This window comes from Oncorhynchus masou, chromosome 8 (genome assembly GCF_036934945.1).
Source record: "Oncorhynchus masou masou isolate Uvic2021 chromosome 8, UVic_Omas_1.1, whole genome shotgun sequence".
NCBI lineage: Eukaryota > Metazoa > Chordata > Actinopteri > Salmoniformes > Salmonidae > Oncorhynchus > Oncorhynchus masou.
In genome coordinates this window covers 45614876-45620875 of record NC_088219.1, presented here as the reverse complement: position 1 = coordinate 45620875, position 6000 = coordinate 45614876, and positions in this window count along the sequence as shown.

The window sequence follows — 6000 nt, the reverse complement described above, 5'->3', positions numbered from 1 at the left end:
GAAATCATTTGCTCGGCACACATTGCCGGAGTATATATATTTCGAAGAGTCTGCCCACAACGGCTTGCGCCAATAGGGACCTGCGTTCGCCATTGATTGACATGCAAACTCCACCCATTTGAGATGATCAGGCCCTATCAGACAGAGGCGGTTCTTCTGTGCTATTCAAATTCCAAACGGACTTTACCAAACCGGAATGCTCTCATGAGACTCACTGGGCTAAAGCGCCCTGTCAAATAGTACAAGCCTGCAACATGGGGGAAACTATTTCTGACTTAAAAATGTCTGTAATATTGATGATATTAATCTTCAAATTATTTTCTGATCTTTATTCTGTTCAAAACAAAAAATAAAGTCTAGGGCACTTAAACATGAGTTTTAGTGTTTAGAATAAGAACATATTGAATATTTGTCTATGCACATGATGATATTAATTTCTCATTTGATTGATTGATTCATTCTTGAACTATCTCTGAACAATTCTGATTACATTTTAATATATATACTTATCAGGTGTAAATAAAATGTGTGTACATTTTAAAAGCCAACTACCCCATAATACATACAAGGACTGTAAACTACAATCAGGAATCAGTGGGAATATGAAATATTTTGCTATAAAAACAAGAAATGACATTGACAATGACACTGAGGCAGTGACAAACAAATAACATATCATTTTGTTGTTGCGCCATGTCATTATTTACTTGTTGTATTCTATCCATTAGGTTATGTTAATCACCAATGTGTTGAGTAGAAATCCATTTCCACTGGTTAATGTGAGAATTAGGATCCCCATTAGCTGTTGCAAAAACAGCAACTACTCTTCCTGGGGTCCATACAGAACATGAAACATGACATAATACAGGACAATAATAGACAAAAACAGCAACTACTCTTCCTGGGGTCCATACAGAACATTAAACATGACATAATACAGGACAATAATAGTCAAAAACAGCAACTACTCTTCCTGGGGTCCATACAGAACATTAAACATGACATAATACAGGACAATAATAGACAGAAACAGCAACTACTCTTCCTGGGGTCCATACAGAACATGAAACATGACATAATACAGGACAATAATAGACAGAAACAGCAACTACTCTTCCTGGGGTCCATACAGAACATGAAACATGACATAATACAGGACAATAATAGACAGAAACAGCAACTACTCTTCCTGGGGTCCATACAGAACATTAAACATGACATAATACAGGACAATAATAGACAGAAACAGCAACTACTCTTCCTGGGGTCCATACAGAACATGAAACATGACATAATACAGGACAATAATAGACAGAAACAGCAACTACTCTTCCTGGGTTCCATACAGAACATGAAACATGACATAATACAGGACAATAATAGACAGAAACAGCAACTACTCTTCCTGGGGTCCATACAGAACATGAAACATGACATAATACAGGACAATAATAGACAGAAACAGCAACTACTCTTCCTGGGGTCCATACAGAACATGAAACATGACATAATACAGGACAATAATAGACAAAAACAGCAACTACTCTTCCTGGGGTCCATACAGAACATGAAACATGACATAATACAGGACAATAATAGACAGAAACAGCAACTACTCTTCCTGGGGTCCATACAGAACATGAAACATGACATAATACAGGACAATAATAGACAAAAACAGCAACTACTCTTCCTGGGGTCCATACAGAACATGAAACATGACATAATACAGGACAATAATAGACAAAAACAGCAACTACTCTTCCTGGGGTCCATACAGAACATGAAACATGACATAATACAGGACAATAATAGACAAAAACAGCAACTACTCTTCCTGGGGTCCATACAGAACATGAAACATGACATAATACAGGACAATAATAGACAAAAACAGCAACTACTCTTCCTGGGGTCCATACAGAACATGAAACATGACATAATACAGGACAATAATAGACAAAAACAGCAACTACTCTTCCTGGGGTCCATACAGAACATGAAACATGACATAATACAGGACAATAATAGACAAAAACAGCAACTACTCTTCCTGGGGTCCATACAGAAGATTAAACATGACATAATACAGGACAATAATAGACAAAAACAGCAACTACTCTTCCTGGGGTCCATACAGAACATGAAACATGACATAATACAGGACAATAATAGACAAAAACAGCAACTACTCTTCCTGGGGTCCATACAGAACATGAAACATGACATAATACAGGACAATAATAGACAGAAACAGCAACTACTCTTCCTGGGGTCCATACAGAACATGAAACATGACATAATACAGGACAATAATAGACAGAAACAGCAACTACTCTTCCTGGGGTCCATACAGAACATTAAACATGACATAATACAGGACAATAATGTGTACCAAAGCGCCAAATAGCATTGTAGTTTGCTCATTTTTTTTTGTGAATTCTTTCCAATGTGTCAAGTAATTATCTTTTTGTTTTCTCATTATTTGGTTGGGTGTATTTGTGATGCTGTTGCTGTCCTGGGGCTCTGTGGGGTCTGTGTTTATGAACAGAGCCCCAGGACCAGCTTGCTTAGGGGACTTTTCTCTAGGTTAATCTCTCTGTAGGTGATGGCTTTGGTATGGTAGGTTTAGGAATCGCTTCCTTTTAGGTGGTTGTAGAATAGGACAGTTATTTTCTGGATTTGGATAATTAGCGGGTATCAGCCTGATTCTGCTCTGCATGCATTATTTGGTGTGTTATGCTGTACATGGATGATATTTTAGCAAAATTTTGCATGCAGTCTCTCTTTCTCTTTCTCACACACACACCTCACCAAGCCACCTCTACGCTCTCCCTTTCTTCTCCACTCTCCCTCCCTTCCCACCTCAGCTTGAAAGTGGTGTGGAAGGGAGTGATGGGAGAATCATGCAGATATAGCAGATCTAAGGCAGCACGGCTATTGCAGTGCTGCTTCAGATGTTCAGCCTGCTCTGCTCTCCTCAGAAAGATAGAGAAGCGCCTCTGCATCTTAACAATGCCTGGGAAGCCAGGCCGCTTCTTTTCTCTTCTCTTAGCTATGTATTGAGAGCAGTGGAGGCTCGTCAGAGGAGGAAGGGGAGGACCATCCTCCTCAGTGAATTTCATTTAAAAAAAGTAAAACATTTAAAAAGGTTATCATTTTTAGATAAAACTATACTAAATATATTCACATAACCAAATAATAAATTAAAATGCAATGGAGGTCTACAGTAGCCTCAACAGCACTCTGTAGGGTAGCACCATGGTGTAGCAGGAGGACAGCTAGCTTCCATCCTCCTCTTGGTACATTGACTTCAAAACAAAACCTAGGAGGCTTCTTGGTTCTCACCCCAATCCAGAAGGCAATGAGCTCCTTCGGGTCTTTTTAAAAATGGCGGGTGGGGAAGCGAAACTACTGCATGATAGGGAAAGGGGGAGATGAGCCATGTGGGGAAATAACTTTTTTCACCCGATCTGTCCAACTTATCACCTCTAAAATGTAAATAAAACACTATAAAGAGTTTATATAATGTGTCATTACATACCTATTTGAAGGTTTGTGTCGAATTTGAATCAGGTTTTTAGGGCGGCGCTAAAGTTATCTTCAGAAGTAAACAGCGGCTGTGGCAGCTTTTGAGAGTCATGATGGCTTGCAGTGATGACGCAAAAAAAATGTACGCATTCAGTTGTACATTTGACTAGGTATCCCCCTGTCCCTTTGTTGTTTGCGAGAGAGGCGCTACACCTGGTGGAGAGAGGATATATGACACAGAATGAGTTGCTTTATGCGTTCCGCATGTTACGTCATGACACGTCACAATTTAACGTACAGCGTCAGAGAGGTCCGTTTTTTCAACTTTTCTCCAATACTATACAGCCAATTACCATGTCAATCAATGCTTGAATAGAAACATAGTTCACACCCCAGATTTTGATGCCAACACAGTTGCTACAGTCCCATTAGTTTTCGTTGCATTCTCGTTTGAATGCCGCGGTTGTGCAAATTTGTACAGAATGGGGTTAGTCAACAGTAGATGGCTATGACTATCGAACACAACACTGGAACTCTTCCAAGTCAAGGTAAGCTTTTGGTTTTATTAATTTATTGCCACCACTGGTGTAACTGCTTGCTGACGATACACTGTAACGTTACTCTATGATTGTAGCGGGTTTACTAACACATTAGTTCTATTAGCTATGCCAACTAGGACATTACTTTAACTAATATGGGAACAACGATGTAGGCTATGTGTAGCGGTTATGACATGGTTTTGCTTGGAAAGGTTTTTTCACATTGGTCACATGCAGCTGATGTGTTGTGCATTGTATTCCACAAATGAAGGGAAAAGGTGACAGGAGTAGAGTGCATTGAGGCGAGAAGGAATACAATGTGGCTACTATGAAAGTGAAGTCTTTATGCGTGATCAGGGGTGTATTCATTCTGATGATTCTGTTTAAAAACATTTCTTAAACGGAAGAAAATGAAACAGGGATAGAAATACCTGAATTTGTCCAATAGAAACTCTCGTTTGCAACAGTTGGACTAATGATTACACCCTAGATAAGCTAGATGCAAGGTGGTATTGAATGTGTCACTGTCTGTCATCTCAAATGTTTCTCTCGACCTACGTTGTAAACATTCATTCATAGGCTTGGTTGAGTATCATGTAGTAGCCTAAATCAAATGATTTTACATTGAACTGGTTGAATGGAATATGAATGAGTCATCCAATATGCTGTAATAGAAATAAGGAAAAACTGCATCAGCAGTTTTTCAGCTGTCTAAACTTGTAGTAAACATGTCCGAATACCAACCGGGCACGCAGAGCACGTGCCCAGGGGCCCGGACATCCAGGGGGCCCCTATTGATTTTATCAGTCATTCTCACTATGATATGATATTGTATATTTTATTTCACCTTTATTTAACCAGGAAGGCAAGTTCAGAACAAGTTCTCATTTACAACTGAAAAAGAAATATATAAATATTTATGTACAGTGTGTGCAAATGTAAAATAATAGGGAGGTAGGCAATAAAAAGGCCATAGAGGCTAAAATAATTAGAATTTAGCATTCACACTGGAGTGATAGATGTGCAGATGATGATGTGCAAGTAGAGATACTGGGGTGCAAAAGAGCAAGAGGGTAAGTAATAATATGGAGATGAGGTAGTCGCATGTGCTATTTACAGATGGCTGTGTACAGGTACAGTGATCAGTAAGCTGCTCTGACAGCTGATGCTTAAAGTTAGAGAGGGAGATGTAAGACTCCAGCTTCAGAGATTTTTGCAATTTGTTCCAATCTTTGGCAGCAGAGAACTGGAATGAAAGGCGGTCAAAGGAAGTGTTGGCTTTGGGTACAACCAGTGCAATATACCTGCTGGAGCGAGTGCTACGGGTGGGTGTTGCTATGGTGACCAGTGAGCTGAGATAAGGCAAGGATTATCTGGGAGGCAGGACTGGGAGACTAGTCTGGATCAACAAAAAGATGAACGGAGCAAAGTACAGAGGGATCCTTGATGAAAACCTGCTCCAGAGCGCTCAGGATCTCAGACGTGGGTGAAGGTTCACCTGCCAACAGGACAACAACCCTAAGCACACAGTGAAGACAACGCAGGAGTGGCTTCGGGACAAGTCTCTGAATGTCCTTGAGTGGCATAGCCAGAGCCTGGACTTGAACCCGATCCAACATCTCTGGAGAGACCTGAAAATAGCTGTGCAAGCGATGGTCCCCATCCAACCTGACAGAGCTAGAGAGGATCTGCAGAAAAGAATGGGAGAAACTCCCCAAATACAGGTGTGCCAGGCTTGTAGCAGCATAACCAATAAGAATCGAGGTTGTAATCGCTGCCAAAGGTGTTTCAACAAAGTACTGGGTAAAGGGTCTGAATACTTATGTAAATGTGAAATTTTCTTTTCTTCTTTTTAATACATTTGAAAACATTTCTAAAATCAGATTTTTGCTTTGTCATTCTGGGGTACCGTGTGTAGATTGATGAGGAA